Source organism: Halichoerus grypus, chromosome X (genome assembly GCF_964656455.1).
Source record: "Halichoerus grypus chromosome X, mHalGry1.hap1.1, whole genome shotgun sequence".
NCBI lineage: Eukaryota > Metazoa > Chordata > Mammalia > Carnivora > Phocidae > Halichoerus > Halichoerus grypus.
Window position 1 is genome coordinate 27,811,199 of NC_135727.1, and position 18,421 is coordinate 27,829,619.

The 18,421-nt window shown below is 38.9% G+C and overlaps 1 long non-coding RNA gene across 3 annotated transcripts in view; it reads left to right on the forward strand.

Moving 5' to 3' along the window:
• Positions 1-18,421, forward strand: part of LOC144380441 (uncharacterized) — a 197,669-nt gene that overhangs the window by 22,368 nt on the left and 156,880 nt on the right. For all 3 annotated transcript variants that reach the window (XR_013444594.1, XR_013444593.1, XR_013444595.1), the window contains one exon: positions 9,838-9,954. This is a non-coding gene — a long non-coding RNA (uncharacterized LOC144380441). The remainder of the gene's footprint in view (positions 1-9,837; positions 9,955-18,421) is intronic.

The window sequence follows — 18,421 nt, forward strand, 5'->3', positions numbered from 1 at the left end:
AAGTGAATCCGAGGCGATATTCAGGAGGATAGACGGCGGGGGAGGGGGCCTCTGTCGGCCGCTTCTGGCAAGTGATAGAGCTGCAGAGTACAAAATCGGAACTTTTAGAAGTCGGCTCTGCTGAGGGACATCACTCCAGTGGCTAAGCTGTGGGTGGAACCCTCGCTGGGACAGTGTGGTCTCAGGACCCTCGGGGTCACAGAAAGATGGGGGCTGCCTGAGTGCGGCAGAGCTCCCAGGGATCAGAGCAGGGAAGCCGGCTGCAGAGATGGAGCCGAGGAGTGGGCTCGCAGCTCGGGGTTGTCATAAACCATGATCCGCGGCACAGTCGGGCCACTGCTCCTCCAGCAGGGACCCAACAAGCGGCAGATCCGGGGAGACTCCCCTTCCTTCCCTGGGAGGAGCAGTGCGGGAGCGCACCGCAGGGATCTGCTGGGTTTGGAGACTCCACACGGGGTCGGGTGCCAGAGATAGAAATGCTCGGTCACAGGCCGGGTGAGCACGCAGTGTGGCCAGAGACCGGGGAGACGGGAGTGACTGGCGGCTTTTCTCTGGGGGCCCACTGAGGAGCGGGGCCCCGAGTTCTCGGCTCCTCCGGGCGGAGATTGGGAGGCCGCCATTTTCACTCTCCGCCTCCAAAGCTGTACGGAAAGCTTGCAGGGAACAAAAGCTCCCGAGAGCACACCCGAGCAGATTACTTAGCCCGGACCGGCAAGGGCGGGGCAATTCCGCCTCCGGCAAAGACATTTGGGAACCACGGCAACAGGCCCCTCCCCCAGAAGATCAGCGAGAGCAGCCAGCCAAGACCAAGTTTACCAATCAATGAGAACGGCAGAACTCCAGTGCTAGGGGAATACTGCACATAGAATCCATGGCTTTTTTACCATGATTCTTTAGTCTTTCAAAGTTAATTTTTTTTTAACTTCCTTTTTTTTTTGAATTTTTCTTTTTCCCTTTTTCAACCAACATCTTATCAATCCCTTTTTTAAAAAACATTTTTATTTTTCATTTTTAGGGTCATATTCTATCCCTTCATAGCAGTTACCCTTATTTTTGGTATATATATATATATAAGTTGTTCTCTCTTTAAAATTTTGAGATACAGTTTCTTCTAACAGATCAAAATATACCCTAAATCTCTAGTGTATGGCTTTGTTCGAGTCCCCTGCCTGATCACATTCTCTCCCTTTTTCCCCCCCTTTTTTTTTTTTAAAAATCCTCTTCTTTCTTTTTTCAAACAACTTCTTATCAATTCCTTTTATAAAATCTTTTATAATTTTCATCTTTACAGTCATATTCTATCCCTTCATCGTATTAACCCTTATTTTTGTACATATATAAGTTTTTCTTTCTTTAAAATTTTGGGAGGCACTTTCTTCTAACAGACCAAAATACACCCAAAATCTAGTGTGCGGCACTGATCTATGCACCAGCCTGATCATATTTGATCATATTCTGTTTTTTTTTGTTTCGTTTGTTTTTATCTTTTTCTTTTTTCTTTCTTTCCCTTTCTTTTTCCCTGATTTCAGGTCTTTTCTGATTTATTTAGAGTATATATTCTGGGTACATTGTTACCCTGTTAGCATTTTGTTCTCGCATTCATCTATTCTCCTCTGGACAAAACGACAAGATGGAAAAAATCACCTCAAAAAAAAAGAACAAGAGGCAGTACTGACTGCCAGGGACCTACTCAATATGGACATTAGTACGATGTCAGAACTAGAGTTCAGAATGATGATTTTAAAGATACTAGCTGGGCTTGAAAAAAGCATGGAAGTTATTAGAGAAACCCTTTCTGGAGAAATAAAAGAACTAAAATCTAACCAAGTCAAAATCAAAAAGGCTATTAATGAGGTGCAATCAAAAATGGGGGCTCTAACTGCTAGGGTAAATGAGGCAGAAGAGAGTATTAGTGATATAGAAGACCAAATGATGGAAAACAAAGAAGCTGAGAAAAAGAGAGATAAACAACTACTGGATCACGAGGGCAGAATTCAAGAGATAAGCGATACCATAAGACAAAACAACATTAGAATAATTGGGATCCCAGAAGAAGAAGAAAGAGAGAGAGGGGCAGAAGGTATGTTGGAGCAAATTATAGCAGAGAACTTCCCTGATTTGGGGAAGGAAACAGGCATCAAAATCGAGGAGGCACAGAGAACCCCTCTCAAAATCAATAAAAATAGGTCAACACCCCGACATCTCATAGTAAAACTTACGAGTCTCAGAGGCAAAGAGAAAATCGTGAAAGCAGCGTGGGAGAAGAGATCTGTAACTACAATGGTAGAAACATTAGATTGGCAACAGACCTATCCACAGAGACCTGGCAGGCCAGAAAGGACTGGCATGATATATTCAAAGCACTAAATGAGAAAAATATGCAGCCAGGAATCCTATATCCAGCTAGGCTGTCATTGAAAATAGAAGGAGAGATAAAAAGCTTCCAGGACAAACAAAAACTAAAGGAATTTGCAAACACGAAACCAGCCCTACAAGAAATATTGAAAGGGGTCCTCTAAGCAAAGAGAGAGCCTAAAAGCAACATAGACCAGAAAGGAACACAAACAATATACAGTTAACAGTTACCTTACAGGCAATACAATGGCACTAAATTCATACCTTTCAGTAGTTACCCTGAATGTAAATGAGCTAAATGCCCCAATCAAAAGACACAGGCTATCAGATTGGATTAAAAAACAAGACCCATCGATAATGCTGTCTGCAAGAGACTCATTTTAGACCCTAAGACACCCCCAGATTGAAAGTGAGGGGGTGGAAAACCATTTACCATGCTAATGGACACCAAAAGAAAGATGGGGTGGCAATCCTTATATCAGACAGATTAGATTTTAAACCAAAGACTGTAATAAGAGATGAGGAAGGACACTATATCCTACTTAAAGGGTCTATCCAACAAGAAGATCTAACAATTGTAAATATCTATGCCCCTAACATGGGAGCAGCCAATTATATAAAGCAATTAATAACAAAAGCAAAGAAACACATCGACAACAATACAATAATAGTGGGGGACTTTAACACCCCCCTCACTGTAATGGACGGATCATCTAAGCAAAAGATCAACAAGGAAATAAAGACTTTAGATGACACACTGGACCAAATGGACTTCACAGATATATTCAGAACATTCCATCTCAAAACAACAGAACACATTCTTCTCTAGTGCCCATGGAACATTCTCCAGAATAGATCACATCCTAGGTCACAAATCAGGTCTCAAATGGTACCAAAAGATTGGGATCATTCCCTGCCTATTTTCAGACCACAATGCTTTGAAACTAGAGTTCAAATACATGGAGGCTAAAGAGCATCTTACTAAAGAATGAATGCAGGAAATTAAAGAAGAATTAAAAAAATTCATAGAAACAAATGAAAATGAAAACACAACTGCTCAAAATCTTTGGGATACAGCAAAGGCAGTCCTAAGAGGAAAGTATATAGCAATACAAGCCTTTCTCAAGAAACAAGAAAGGTCTCAAATACACAACTTAACCCTGCACCTAAATGAGTTGGAGAGAGAACAGCATATAAAGCCTAAACCCAGCAGGAGAAGAGAAATAATAAAGATCAGAGCAGAAATCAATGAAATAGAAACCAAAAAACAGTAGAACAGATCAATGAAACAAGGAGCTGGTTCTTTGAAAGAATTAACAAGATTGATAAACCCCTGGCCAGACTTACCAAAAGAAAAGAGAAATGACCCAAATCAACAAAATCATGAATGAAAGAGGAGAGATCACAACCAACACCAAAGAAATACAAACAATTATAAGAACATATTATGAGCAACTATATGCCAGCAAATTAGATAATCTGGAAGAAATGGATGCATTCCTAGAGATGTATCAACTACCAAAACTGAATCCGGAAGAAATAGAAAACCTGAACAGACCTATAACCACTAAGGAAATTGAAGCAGTCATCAAAAATCTCCCAACAAACAAAAGCCCAGGGCCAGATGGCTTCCCAGGGGAATTCTACCAAACATTTAAAGAAGAATTAATACCTATTCTTCTGAAACTGTTCCAAAAAATAGAAATGGAAGGAAAACTTCCAAACTCGTTTTATGAGGCCACCATTACCTTGATCCCAAAACCAGACAAAGACCCCATCAAAAAGGAGAATTACAGACCAATATCCTTGATGAACATGGATGCAAAAATTCTCACCAAAATACTAGCCAGTAGGATCCAACAGTACATTAAAAGGATTATTCACCACGACCAAGTGGGATTTATCCCTGGGCTGCAAGGTTGGTTCAACATCTGCAAATCAATCAATGTGATACAATACATTAATAAAAGAAAGAACAAGAACCATATGATCCTCTCAATAGATGCAGAAAAAGCATTTGACAAGGTACAGCATCCTTTCTTGATCCAAACTCTTCAGAGTATAGGCATAGAGGGTACATACCTCAATATCATAAAAGCCATCTATGAAAACCCCACAGCGAATATCATTCTCAATGGGGAAAAACTGAGAGCTATCCCCCTAAGGTCAGGAACACGGCAGGGATGTCCACTATCACCACTGCTATTCAACGTAGTATTAGAAGTCCTAGCCACAGCAATCAGACAACAAAAAGAAATCAAAGGCATCCAAATTGGCAAAGAAGAAGTCAAACTCTCACTGTTTGCAGATGATATGATACTTTATGTGGAAAACCCAAAAGACTCCACCCCAAAACTGCTAGAACTCATACAGGAATTCAGTAAAGTGGCAGGATATAAAATCAATGCACAGAAATCAGTGGCATTCCTATACATCAACAACAAGATAGAAAAAAGAGAAATTAAGGAGTCGATCCCATTTACAATTGCACCCAAAACCGTAAGATACCTAGGAATAAATCTAACCAAAGAGGCAAAGAATCTGTACTCAGAAAACTATAAAATACTCATGAAAGAAATTGAGGAAGACACAAAGAAATGGAAATACGTTCCATGCTCATGGATTGGAAGAACAAATATTGTGAAGATGTCAATGCTACCTAGAGCAATCTACACATTCAATGCAATCCCCATCAAAATACCATCCACTTTTTTCAAAGAAATGGAACAAAGAATCCTAAAATTTGTATGGAACCAGAAAAGACCTCGAATAGCCAGAGGAATGTTGAAAAAGAAAAGCAAAGTTGTAGGCATCACAATTCTGGCCTTCAAGCTCTATTACAAAGCTGTCATCGTCAAGACAGTATGGTACTGGCACAAAAACAGACACATAGATCAATGGAACAGAATAGAGAGCCCAGAAATGGACCCTCAACTCTATGGTCAACTAATCTTCAACAAAGCAGGAAAGAATGTCCAATGGAAAAAAGACAGTCTCTTCAACAAATGGTGTTGGGAAAATTGGACAGCCACATGCAGAAGAATGAAACTGGACCATTTCCTTACACCACACACAAAAATAGACTCCAAATGGTTGAAAGACCTAAATGTGAGACAGGAGTCCATCAAAATCCTAAAGGAGAACACAGGCAGCGACCTCTTCGACCTCAGCCGCAGCAACTTCTTCCTAGAAACATCGCCAAAGGCAAGGGAAGCAAGGGCAAAAATGAACTATTGGGACCTCAACAAGATAAAAAGCTTTTGCACAGCAAAGGAAACAGTCAACAAAACCAAGAGACAACCGACAGAATGGGGGAAGATATTTGCAAATGACACATCAGATAAAGGGCTAGTATCCAAAATCTATAAAGAACTTCTTAAACTCAACACCCAAAGAACAAATGATCCAATCAAGAAATGGGCAGAAGACATGAACAGACATTTTTCCAAAGCAGACATCCAAACGGCCAACAGACACATGAAAAAGTGCTCAACATCGCTTGGCATCAGGGAAATCCAACTCAAAACCTCAGTAAGATATCACCTCACACCAGTCAGAATGGCTAAAATTAACAAGTCAGGAAACGACAGATGTTGGCAGGGATGCAGAGAAAGGGGAACCCTCCTACACTGTTGGTGGGAATGCAAGCTGGTGAAGCCACTCTGGAAAACAGTATGGAGGTTCTTCAAAAAGTTGAAAATAGAGCTACCATAAGGGGTACGTGCACCCTGATGTTTATAGCAGCAATGTCCACAATAGCCCAACTGTGGAAAGAGCCAAGATGTCCATTGACAGATGAATGGATAAAGAAGATGTGGTATATATATGTATATATATATATAATGGAATATTATGCAGCCATCAAAAAGAATGAAATCTTGCCATTTGCAGTGACATGGATGGAACTGGAGGGTATTATGCTGAGCGAAATAAGCCAATCAGAGAAAGACATGTATCATATGACCTCACTGATATGAGGAATTCTTAATCTCAGGAAACAAACTGAGGGTTGCTGGAGTGGTGGGGGGTGGGAGGGATGGGGTGGCTGGGTGATAGACACTGGGGAGGGTATGTGCTATGGTGAGTGCTGTGAAGTGTGCAAGACTGTTGAATCACAGATCTGTACCTCTGAAGCAAATAATACATTATATGTTTAAAAAAAAAAAGAAGATAGCAGGAGGGGAAGAATGAAGGGGGGGAAATCAGAGGGGGAGACGAACCATGAGAGACGATGGACTCTGAAAAACAAACTGAAGGTTCTAGAGGGGAGGGGGGTGGGGGGATGGGTTAGTCTGGTGATGGGTATTAAGGAGGGCACGTATTGAATGGACCACTGGGTGTTATACGCAAACAATGAATCATGGAACACTACATCAAAAACTAATGATGTAATGTATGGTGATTAACATAACATAATTAAAAAAAAAAGAAAAAAGAAAACTGTGGCTTATGGGCCAAATTCAAGCTACCACCTGTTTTTGTAAATAAAAGTTTATTGAAACACAGATACATCTTTTCACATATGTATAGTCTATGGCTGCTTTTGCACCACAGTGCAGAGTTGGGCAGTTGTGACAGAGTCCACATCTCCAGGAAATCCTAAAACATTTACTGTCTAGACCTTTACAGAACAAGTATGGTGATCCTTGCTCTATATCCATGGAATCAAAATCTGGTACTGAGGCCTTGGTGTATGTATTGTGGAAAAAAAAAATCCATCAAAGCTGGTCCTTATTTGTACTAAGGTTTGAGAGCCAATATTTTCACACAAAGTTAAAAAACTAGGTGATTGTCATTTTTCTTTCTATGCCAGTTTCCTTTCTGTTTCCTGGTCTACTACCCAGTCCTGACCTTGAACCTCCAACCTTATAGTTGGGGCTCTATGAATTTCTACCAGATCCCCCTGTCCTGCCATTATGTTCTTACCAACTCCTAATCAAAGCCCTGGTGATCAGTGAATAAATGTTTATAGAATAAATCACTTGCCCATTCCTATTTTAACACTTCTTTAGCCTGTATTTTGTTGTATATATGCTTACAGGTATATAGGTGTGAATCTCAGTCCATAAACTCATGTGTCCAAAAATGAACCTATTTTTCTAATAAATTTCCACTTGGAATTTTTATTCCAACAGCGTTTGGAAACATAATTGTAGTAAGTTTAGGGATTTCATGCTTCTTTACTTTGGGTTGTGTCTAAGTTATTGAGGGGTCAGTAGAGATCTCATATATTACCAAGATATTGGGAGATGATTTATTGTATCTTCAATATCATCTGCTCATTTAGGTATTTATTGAGATACCCATGGCCCCATTTGAGTGTACAACAAGAGTTCATAAACAGCACCAGGAGGGATGATCCTTGCTCTTATCTTCATGGCTCCCTTCAGTTGATTGTTTTTTAATGCTCCTTCCATGTCACTCTTGTGCTCACAGCAATCACTCAGCTGTTCCTGCTCCATGACGAGATGTAGTAAAGTGCTGTGAGGCAAAGTCCCCTTCTGCCTAGACACATTTAAGAGCCATTTGTCCCTCGTGTATCTTATTGTCTCCCAAAGGCTTTATCTGAAAATGGGGCCTAAATTCCCTATCTCTTAGAAACCAAAAACCTCTTGTGGCTTTTTATTTCTGGCCCCATCTCTTGGACCACTTGATATCTATATTCTCCTTGCTTCCTCTCTACCTTTCCAGAATTCTCTCATCCTAGGAAATCTTTTCCTGGTCCAGTGGGGGATGGTTGGGGTAATGTTTACTTTTTACTTCTCACCAGTCTTACTTGTCTATATTGTGAGCCCTTTGCTAAGCTTTTGAAACCCAAATGCTAAGATGAGATGCCTTTTGCTCCCCCACTGCTTTATGCCATTTCTGCTGTTTGCTGTCTGCCAAAGCAAATGAGCACAGAACTGTTTAGCTGTTCAGTGAGGGGAAGGGCAAGAAAAAGCAACTCTCAGGAAGAAATGGTTGATAATTTAAAAATATCCTTCCAAAAAGGTACATTACTATCACTTAATGACCACGAATTAGCATAAATGTGCCTTGTCATTGTTTTCTCCTTCCTAGTATGTTCCTTTGTCTCTCCCAGTTAGGTCCCTAAAGAACCTAAAGAACTCTCTTTCAAGAGTTATTTATTAAGCACCTATTCCAGGCTTAGCCATGTTTCCTTTAAGTGACTCAGGCAGTGAATAAATGTGAAATCCCATTTATTTGCTTTTGTGGCTTCTTCAGATACTTATTTTTCTTGGAATGGTCAATGATCATAAAAGGTTGAGTCCCCGGTGGCTGGAAATGTAAATCTGGGCAAGCAGCAGAAGACAAATCAACTATCCAAAAATAAATAGAAACATTAGGAAAATTCACAGCTATTCCTTTAGGTCTCCAGGTTAAGTATTCCATAGAGACAGTAGGTGAAGTTTATATCTCACTTTTAGAATTTAATATGCTGTATTTCATATTGTATTAGTCTATTATGTTTATATGCAAAATGTAGTGAGTAAAGAACTCGATTGAAAAGTCTTTCCTCTAGAATTCATGTTTGTTTTTTCTCCTTCCTGAGCCAGAGCTTTTTGCATTGGTTTGATGTACTGTAGTTACTTGGGGTTTAATCTTGTATAATAATTAACTTCAATTGATCCACTGCAGTGTGTTAGCAAAGTGCCCGAGCCTATTAAATCCGACTAAGAATCCTCCATTGCTTTCCTAATTTCCAGCATCATTATGCTGCCGGGAAAGCTGATTAATGTAAAAGCATTCCAAACTGGGGCTTTTGCCTGGTGAAATTTTGGAGAAGGTGCGCACTATTCCAATTTGCAATATTGCATCTAATAAATACCAACATAGAGGATCTCCATTCTTAGGAGAGTCCTGGATCTACGAGTGAGGTTTCTTGTTCTTCTTTATAACAGAACTCTTAAAGAGGGAAGCCAGAATCATCAGAGCTTCACTTCTTAATGGAGGCACATATGGTTGATTTAAAAACAAGTAGAAAATGGAACATTACTGAAAGTGTGCCATGCTCAATAGGCCTCTGGAAAAGAAAACAAAGCCTACCAATGAGAGAGAGGACAAGAGGAAGAAATTAGCCAAAAAAAAAAAAAAGTTAAAAGGTCAGTGTAAATGAAGCTGTTAAATTGAATATTCACAGTGGATATTTTCAGCCTTTGAGGAAATTTTAAATAAAACATCCAAATTAATCTGTTGAAAAGCTCTGGGTAGGGGGATTTCTAGTGAAATGCTCCATCTGGAAAACTTTCCTGAGACTCAACTGTATGTCAGGGAGACAAAGAAGATTAAGACTTGGCCCTTGACTTTGAGGACTTTACACTTTTTTTTTTTTTTTTTTTTAAGTAGTCTGTCTTGATTGCCTTGGTGAAGTACAATCCTATTTTGTTTTTCCTCATGTTCTTGGAAATTTTTAGTCTGAGTCTACTTTCGTGCCTTAGCAAGTAAAATCTAATGAACATCTTTACTTTTGCCGATTCACAGGCATATCATCTCAAGAATCAGTGATCAGTCTCCAAGAATGGATGGAACAGATGTTGGATGGAATAGATTTTGGGCATGAGACTGAGTATCTACCAAGACCAAGACACCACCCGGAAGGTAATTAAAAATTAAATTAGCTTATTTTTTTTTTGTTTTGCCTCATTATTTTAAAAGTTTTATGCAAAGGAATTCTACTTAATTAAGGGTTTTGGTTGTTTGGCTTCAAATAGATTTTTTTCACTGTAAATGATCATATTACTCTCAATTTTATCATCCGAAGGAGATGGAGATTATCTTGATGATTTAATTAAAGTTATCAAGAATGCTAGAGGTAGTGAAAGTAATGAAGTTAGGATTTCTCAGAAAGATAGCATTTTCTAACCCATGGACTGCAATCCCATTAATGTTTTCTCTGATTATTCCCTCTCATGGTGCAGTCGCAGTCCAAAGACAGGCCACTGAGGATTGCAGGTGTGGGTGTGGGGGGGGAAGCTCTATGGATGAGGTAGGATTTGTGTTAGGCATAAAGGGGAGGTAGATATCCCATTGTAGGGGGAAAGAAGAAGGGTATTTCCAGTTAAGGGAACAGCATGAACAAAACTGTTGAGGTGGTTGTGAGCATGAGGTATAAAGAGGGTGATAATGAGATTTGTTTGAGGGACCTGAGGGCAGGGTTCATATAGGCAAATAAATTTTGGCTGAGAGTAGGGTGAAGATGAAAGTATTTGATGAAAAATTTGAAAACTAAATTTGAGGAATCTCAGTTTGAACCAATTAGGGTAGAAAAGCAGGTGTTACAAACATTGAGGAAAAAGACTGATTAAGAACTGAAGTATTATGGAGGAATCTGTAACAATTATTAGTTGAACATCATAAAAATTAACAATACTTTTAGACTTTTGTCGCTTCATCTGTTGCCACATATAGACTAAACTGATTCTTTCAGAACACAATTAATTAAATGAGTTTGGTGATAGGCGGGGAAGCCAGACGATGCTGCATCACAGACAAGCTAGAAAAATTCTTTTAAAGCTTTTGGAGAACTTGGAGGCTGCCAAAAATAATTTGGGAAAATGTCCTCATAATAAAATTTATACAGATTATTTAATGGTAGAGAAACAGTACAGGAACCCCCCCCCCGCCACTATTTGCTATCTCAAAGTAGAGCATTCCTACGAAGCCTTTTGTAAGCTGAAATGGTGTAAAGCAAAGAAGCAATTATCATTAATTTATATGGAAAACATTTGAGCATACCCACACCCAAAAAATAACCTCTCTTAGGCTTTTCTAATACCTTAGGACACATCTTGCTAACAGACGCACAAAATAAATCTAGATAAAGCACAGATGCTCACAGACACAGCGAAAAGCTCTGGTGGCTTGATGTGGAGATGCTGAGTATTGTTAGAGGGGTAGGAGTTGGGCGGGGCCGCTCTCCCCGCTCCGGGTGCCTCTATAAGGGCTAGCTGCAAAACAAATGCTAAACACTATTTTTGCTTTTCACTTTTTTTTGTAGAAGTGACAATCTTCTTTGGATTGCTTTCAGTTAGCGAAAAAATGTACTAATGTGGGTCTCTGGTAAAAGCGAAGTGGCCTTAACTCGAACTTTTGAAAAGTGGGGGATATCTGTATTAGGTAATCCATGGATAGAATAGCCTTTGCAGTTCAAGTTTGGGTCCTGGTTTTACCACTAATTGTGACACTGTCAATAATTATATTACTCTCAATTTTATCATCAGAAGGAGGTAAAGGGATTATCTTTTTCTTCAGTTGTGCTCTCTGACATTGGGCAAGTCATTTAACTTCTCTGAGCTTATTTTATCTCTGAAATAAGAATAATGGTACTTATTGTCGTGTTGTTAAGGAATAAATGAAACAATGTGTCTTATGAACCTGAATAATGAAGCCATCCAAAATATATCATAATTATATGGATTTGGATACGAAGCATATGGCGAGGGTCTCAGTAGAAGGTTGTCATTGGGGAGACAGCGGTAAGCTGGGACTTGGAAGCAGGATGAGACCTAGTGGGCACGGAACCTACTGGACCTGGCCCCAGAAAATGGTGGCCAGTAGGCTAAGTAGAATATTCCAGGAGAAGGTGATGAAATCCTGTGTAGTCTCAGCAGCTATCCATGGAGATGGTTGCACAGCTATGCAAATACACTATAAACCATTGATTTGTACACTTTAAAAGACTGAATATTATGGTACCTGAATTATATTTCAATTTAAAAAATAAACGACAGGGGTGCCTGGTTGGCTCAGTTGGTTAAGCATCTGCCTTTGGCTCAGGTCATGATCCCAGTGTCCTGGGATCGAGTTCCGCATCAGGCTCCCTGCTCAGTGGGGAGTCTGCATCTCCCTCTGCCTGCCTGCCTCTCTCTCTCTCTCTCTCTGATAAATAAATAAAATCTTCAAGAAAAATAAAAAATAAAAAGTAAATGACAATACAAGTTCAATATGAAACTTAACCAAAACCAAATGTCACCAAAATAGAATGAACTCATGAGACCCAAGGATAAATGTAAAATCTCTCCCCCAAATTAATTTTTATAATTTTATTTTATACATTTTGTAGTCAAGTAAAAAATTTGACATTGTAGTGTAGAAATCATAATTTCTTGGTACTGACTGATGCCGGAGTATTCCTGGCATCATTCTACTGCATATTGGTGATCCTAAGTAGATACTCATCTTAAACTGAGGTTTATGCAAGAGTAAGATAGTTATAGGGTAACCCATTTTTTTCTAATACTTCCTTATTAATTCTTACTCTGTATTCTTTATTCTGTCTGGATCAAAGACAATTTATCATGGAGGTTTTGTATGTGATTTTGGAGTTCTTTTTCTCATGAAATTTTGAGATGGCAAAATTGATATTCTGTTTTTAATTCTTTCTCTTAAGATGTGCATAATATTTAATTATGACTTTTTCTTTTAATAAATGGGATTAAATACCTTTAAATCAAATAGAGGTTTTAAATATCATTTTATTTAACTAGTATACCAAATAATTTTATAAAGATGAAAATTATAAAATCTAATATCCATTATTCAGTGTTTGTAATGATTATATTTATAATCATTTTATAATAATTATTATATAAGTATTTGCCTTTGTAATTATAAATATTTATAAACATTTGAAGGCTGAAAAGTATATTCTTTCTAAATTTATCTGGATCCAGCATTCTTTTAATGTTTGCATTAATTGTCACTGTTTCCCAATTTATTTAACCACCTGGAAGTCTTTAATAATTGCTTTTGTATGTAAGAATAGTTTTCACAATCTTCACTAATTATTAAAAGATTTTATTATTGCAATAATATGTATATATTTACACTTCAACTGGTTAATGAGAATTTCAAAATATAAAGCACAAAAGAAGATTTTTACTCCAGGGTTCAACAAGAATGCTCACATATTTTACAAGTGAATATTCAGATATTGACAATAAGTCTAAATGGTGTGCTTTGTTTCTATTACTGATATTGGTGTGCAAACTAGATGTGATGGTAAACTTCATGGACTCATGGATAATAATCTTACACAAATTCAAGAATGCTAAATATATTGTTGAAGTATGTAGTTGGCCGTTTGGCCTTGTGAAGGCTGGGGTTGAAGCTCAAGCCAGATATAATTTTCCTGAATATGGAGACTGATACATGCTACATGCTATAACATGAAGCTGGATTTTGTTGCAATTCTTTTTTTTTATTTTTTATTTTTATTTATTTTGAGAGAGAGAGAGTGAGAGAGAGCTTGAGAGGAGGGATGGTCAGAGGGAGAAGCAGACTCCCTGCTGAGCAGGGAGCCAGATGTGGGACTTGATCCAGGGACTCTGGAATCATGACCTGAGCCGAAGGCAGTCGCTTAACTAACTGAGCCACCCAGGCGCCCTTGTTGCAATTCTAGTATGTAGGTTCTTGAGGCTCATCCCAAGGATATTAAATGCTAGCTTTTAGGTGGTAGGTTTATTTCATACCTCTGCCCTTTGTATGGTAGAACTCCTATCTGTTTATAGGACTGGTTCTCAGTAGAGGTGGGGTAGGTACCCTCCTTGCTTTGATCTCTCCTTTTTCCTTTAGACAACCCTGGTCCTTTACATGTCATGCCATCCTAATCTACTACCTGCTACCTCTCCTTGTTATCTTTTAAACCAGTCACTTCCTTTCATTCAGTAAACATTTCAGGATATAAAAATACTGATTTGAAGGGATACATGCACCCCAATGTTTATAGCAGCATTATCAACAATAGCCAAATTATGGAAAGAGCCCAAAGGCCCATTAACTGATGAATGGATCAAGAAGATGTGGTATATATATATATATATAATGGAATATTACTCAGCCACCAAAAAGAATGAAATCTTGCCATTTGCAACACTGTGGGTGGAACTAGAGGGTATTATGCTAAGCGAAATAAATCAGTCAGAGAAACAAATACCATATGATTTCAGTCTTATATGGAATTTAGAAACAAATAAATAAAGGGAAAAAAAGAGAGAGAGAGAGACAAACCAAGAAACAGGCTCTCAACTGTAGAGAATGAACTAATGGTTACCAGAAGGGAGGTGGGGGGGGAGGGTGTTGGGTTAAATAGGTGATGGGGATTAAGAAATGCACTTGTGATGAGCACTGGGTGTTGTGTGAAAGTGATGAATCATTAAATTCTATACCTGAAACTAATATTACACTGTACGTTAACTGGAATTTAAATACAAACTTGAAAAAAAATAAACACTTCAATACTTGACCCACTTTCTTCCTCTCCCCCCTAATGTTGATATTATTCTTGGTGACTTCAACATTCACATGGAAGAGTCATCCAATCTTCTGGCTCTTCAGTTCTTTGACCTTTTCATTTCCAATGGTCTTTTTCTTTATCCTGCCTGACCAACCTAATCTCAGGGTCATATCCTTGAACTTATCCTCACCAAAAACTGAACCACCTCCAAAATCTTGATTTTAATTATCATAGAGTCCTTTCCTTGCATACCTCTTCAACTGTTGCCCATCTCTCCCTCTCCTTCAGCTGTTCTTTCCTTGCACAATCCAAACCCTGTTAATACCCTGCTCTCTGCCTATTTCAGGTCTGTACGTGAGCAGCCAGACACTACTGGGAAAAATATACAATCATTCTGTGCTCATCAGAAAAATGCCCCCCCAAAGATAGCCATGTCCTAATCTCAGTAACCCGTGAATGTTACCTTATATGGCAAAAGGGCTTTGCAGATGTGATTAAGACCTTGAGATGGGGGAGATTAATTTGGATTATCCAGGTGGGCCCAATCTAAATCCATGAGTCCTTAAAAATGGAGCAGTGTTCTCAGCTGTGGTTAGAGAGAGACGTAGCATAAGGACTCCTGCTGTTGCTGGTTTTGAAGATGGAGAAAGGGGGCCATGAATGTGGGTATCCCACGACATGCTGGAAAGGGAAAAATCATAGAGCCTCCAGAAAGGAAGCCAGTCCTGCAGATATCTTGACTTTATCCCAATGGGACCCACAGTGGACTTCTGACTTACAGAGCTGTGAGATAAATTTGTGTTGTTTTAAACCATTAAGTTTGTGGCCATTTGTCATGGCATCAATAGAAAACTAGTCCATGTGCTACCTGGTCTCCTTTTAAATTCGTGTCCTCAAATTTCAAACTTAACAGCCTGGGAATTCTGTTATACTGTCTTTGCATATTTGCCTTTCTCCTCTTTGAAACAGTCACTTCATTCATTTTCCTCTCTGCTGAAACTTCTAAAACACCCCCCTCAAAAACCACATTATCATATGGGGGTTCCCCTCACCTTTCTACTATTAAATCTATCTAACCTACTTCTGTATATTCTTTGTTTCTATCAAAGGCAATCCCTCCATTTGTGCTCTGGATCCCATCTGCTCTTGACTTCTCAAGGACTTTTCACCTGCCATTGTCTTCTCTCTGTTCTGCATCGTCAGTTCCGGCACAGTTAATAGATCTCTTGTAAACATCCGACACAATTGACCACTACCTTATTCTTGAACCACTTCTTTTTTTGTTTTCTAGGACACCATATTTCCTTCAAAACTAGTGGCTGTTCATTCTTAATCTGCTTTGCTGGCTCCTTTCCTCTGCCCTATTTCTAAATGTAGAAATGCCCCAGGACTCAGGGCTGGCCCACCTTTTCTTCTCTATCTATACACTCTCTCTGAATGATTTTATTTAGTCCCCTGACTTTCAGTACTGTCTATATGCCGATGACCCCAAATTTGCATATCCAACCCCGATTTCTCCTCTAACCTCAAGATTTATAACTGTTAACTTGAAATCTCCATTTTCATATCTAATAGGCATCTCAAACTTCATATATTCAAAATAGTTATTTATCAAGAAAGGGTTAGGTTTCCTTCAAGTAATCCATAACTTCCCACTCAATGAAACATATTTGTAAGATTCTTGGCTTGGGGAAGAGCTCTAGTCTGTGACTGAAGAGCCAATTTCATAAAGAATCTTTGATTTTTCCCTAGTCTCATTAATATTGTAGGTTAAAGTTATTTTGGTCGCAAGGAATAGAGGCCCACTCAGGCTAATTCAAGTAAAGGGAGGGTGATTTGACAAAGGAAAGTGGCATTCAAATCCAAATAGAGAAAATGAAATGTAGCTAGGCCTCATTGGGACTGGTAACTAAACTAAAATATCATCCAGAAAGGAGATTCTCAGGGATGGAGTCTCTCTCATTATCTCTTTGCTTCTCTCTGTGAATCTACTCTATTTTCTCCTTTCTTCTGGCATCTTTTGCTAACTCATTTTACACATGGTTCCTAATGACTGTCCCACCAACTGAATCAACCTGATGGCCATAGGTTCTTTCCTATCAAGAAGCAAATGCAGTAACGTACTGGTGTTTAATAACTGGCTCTTGGAGTAGAGGAGAGGGAAATGTCCTGATCTGTCACATTTTCCAATTTATGTGGCTTGAATATTTCCACCCATGGCTGATTTCAAGCTACCAATATGACATCAATGAGCTTGCTAAATTCTGAAAATATAACTTTTGTCCTTCATAAATGGATATGAGTTGGCTCTCGTACACTACTACTTAAAGAATGCAAGCTTCATGGCTCCTCACTTCCAAGAGTCCCTTCCCAGGCCTTGTACCTAGTTTCAAATTTTGTTTCTTTTTCTACAAATTCTTCTGCCCTGCCCCAACGGTATAAGATCTATGCTGCACAAAACCTGGATTTGCCTTGTTAATGACATTTCAGTTCAGTTCCTATAGCTAACTTGCAATTACCCTGTGACTTTTCTGTGGCTTTTTGTTTAAACTACCAAGAAAGGAAATTAGTGACTTAGTTCACCTCTTTCAGGGCTGATCTCTTTATGCCAGGCCATGCCATAGGTCAGTTATAAGTCTGTGGCTGAACTTCTCTGGTTTCAGTGTCCATCTATAGTCTAAAGAACTATAGCTAGGAAAGTAGAATCATGTGTTTCACTGTCAACTTAACAAGGACTGTGTGTGGGCCAATTTCCTGTAGAAGAATCTGTCAGTGGAACATGTTTTACCTAGAGATGTCAAACTTCCTGAGTGTCCTAGCCATCAATACAAATAAGACTTCTAGCACAATAAAGCACAGCCTGTCTTTGATGTAATAGTTGAAAGTCAAAATGATCAGTCTGCCTTCTAAGTAAAACCATGAAGAGTATCTTCTGATCTAGAGACTCACTACTTTTTGATCTAGACTATTCCAAGAGTTATTGCAATAAATAAGCAGACAATGATATAAGATTTATGGTTTTGACCAAAAGTAACAAATGACCACATGGGAATTCCAAATGAAGATGAGAGGCTGTAAACATGTTAGCATTTACGTAAACTGAGTCTCATTGTATTTGTATGACCCAACACATAGGATGGTTCAGCAGAAATGAAGATAGATGGTAAGTGATTAGCCTTGAGGATTCTTTTATGCCATTGCCATTGTGATGAGTTCCTCTCTGTAAGCCCTTTTCACAAGAACATTCCCACTTACAACTGTCAGTAATTTATAATATGATAATTCCTGAGTTGCCCCAAGCCCTCTGAAAAAGACTCCCAGAGAGGGGCTCAGGAACCTGTCTTTTTAGGACAGCTCTTGAAGCTATATTTTATTAAACAATCCTGATGTACACTGAAGTTTGAAAGCCTTGTGGCAGACTATCTGGTCCTGTTTACCACAGCATCTCCAGCACCTAGAATAACTCCCAACACTGAGCAGACACTGAAGATGGTTGAATGAATGAATATGTCACTTGGGGTCTGGGAATTAGTCACCTATATCTTCTTTGGAAATCACAAGGAAGAGGACATGAAGATATGTACTACATGCTTTTTAATTGCTGGAAACACTAGCCTGTTTTGGATGTTATCCAAGACATATGTATAGAAAGCAATCATTTTTATTTACCTCCTTCATCCACCTAATCCTCCAAATCTCTGCCTTATTCAGCCCATTTAGCTCTGTAGGCTGTCTTGCTCTAGGGATTTACTCTAATTGCTCACACTGTCAGGGTGGCACTTCTCAACTTGTCATTGTCACCAAGGGTGAGAGTCAAAGTATTTAACAACT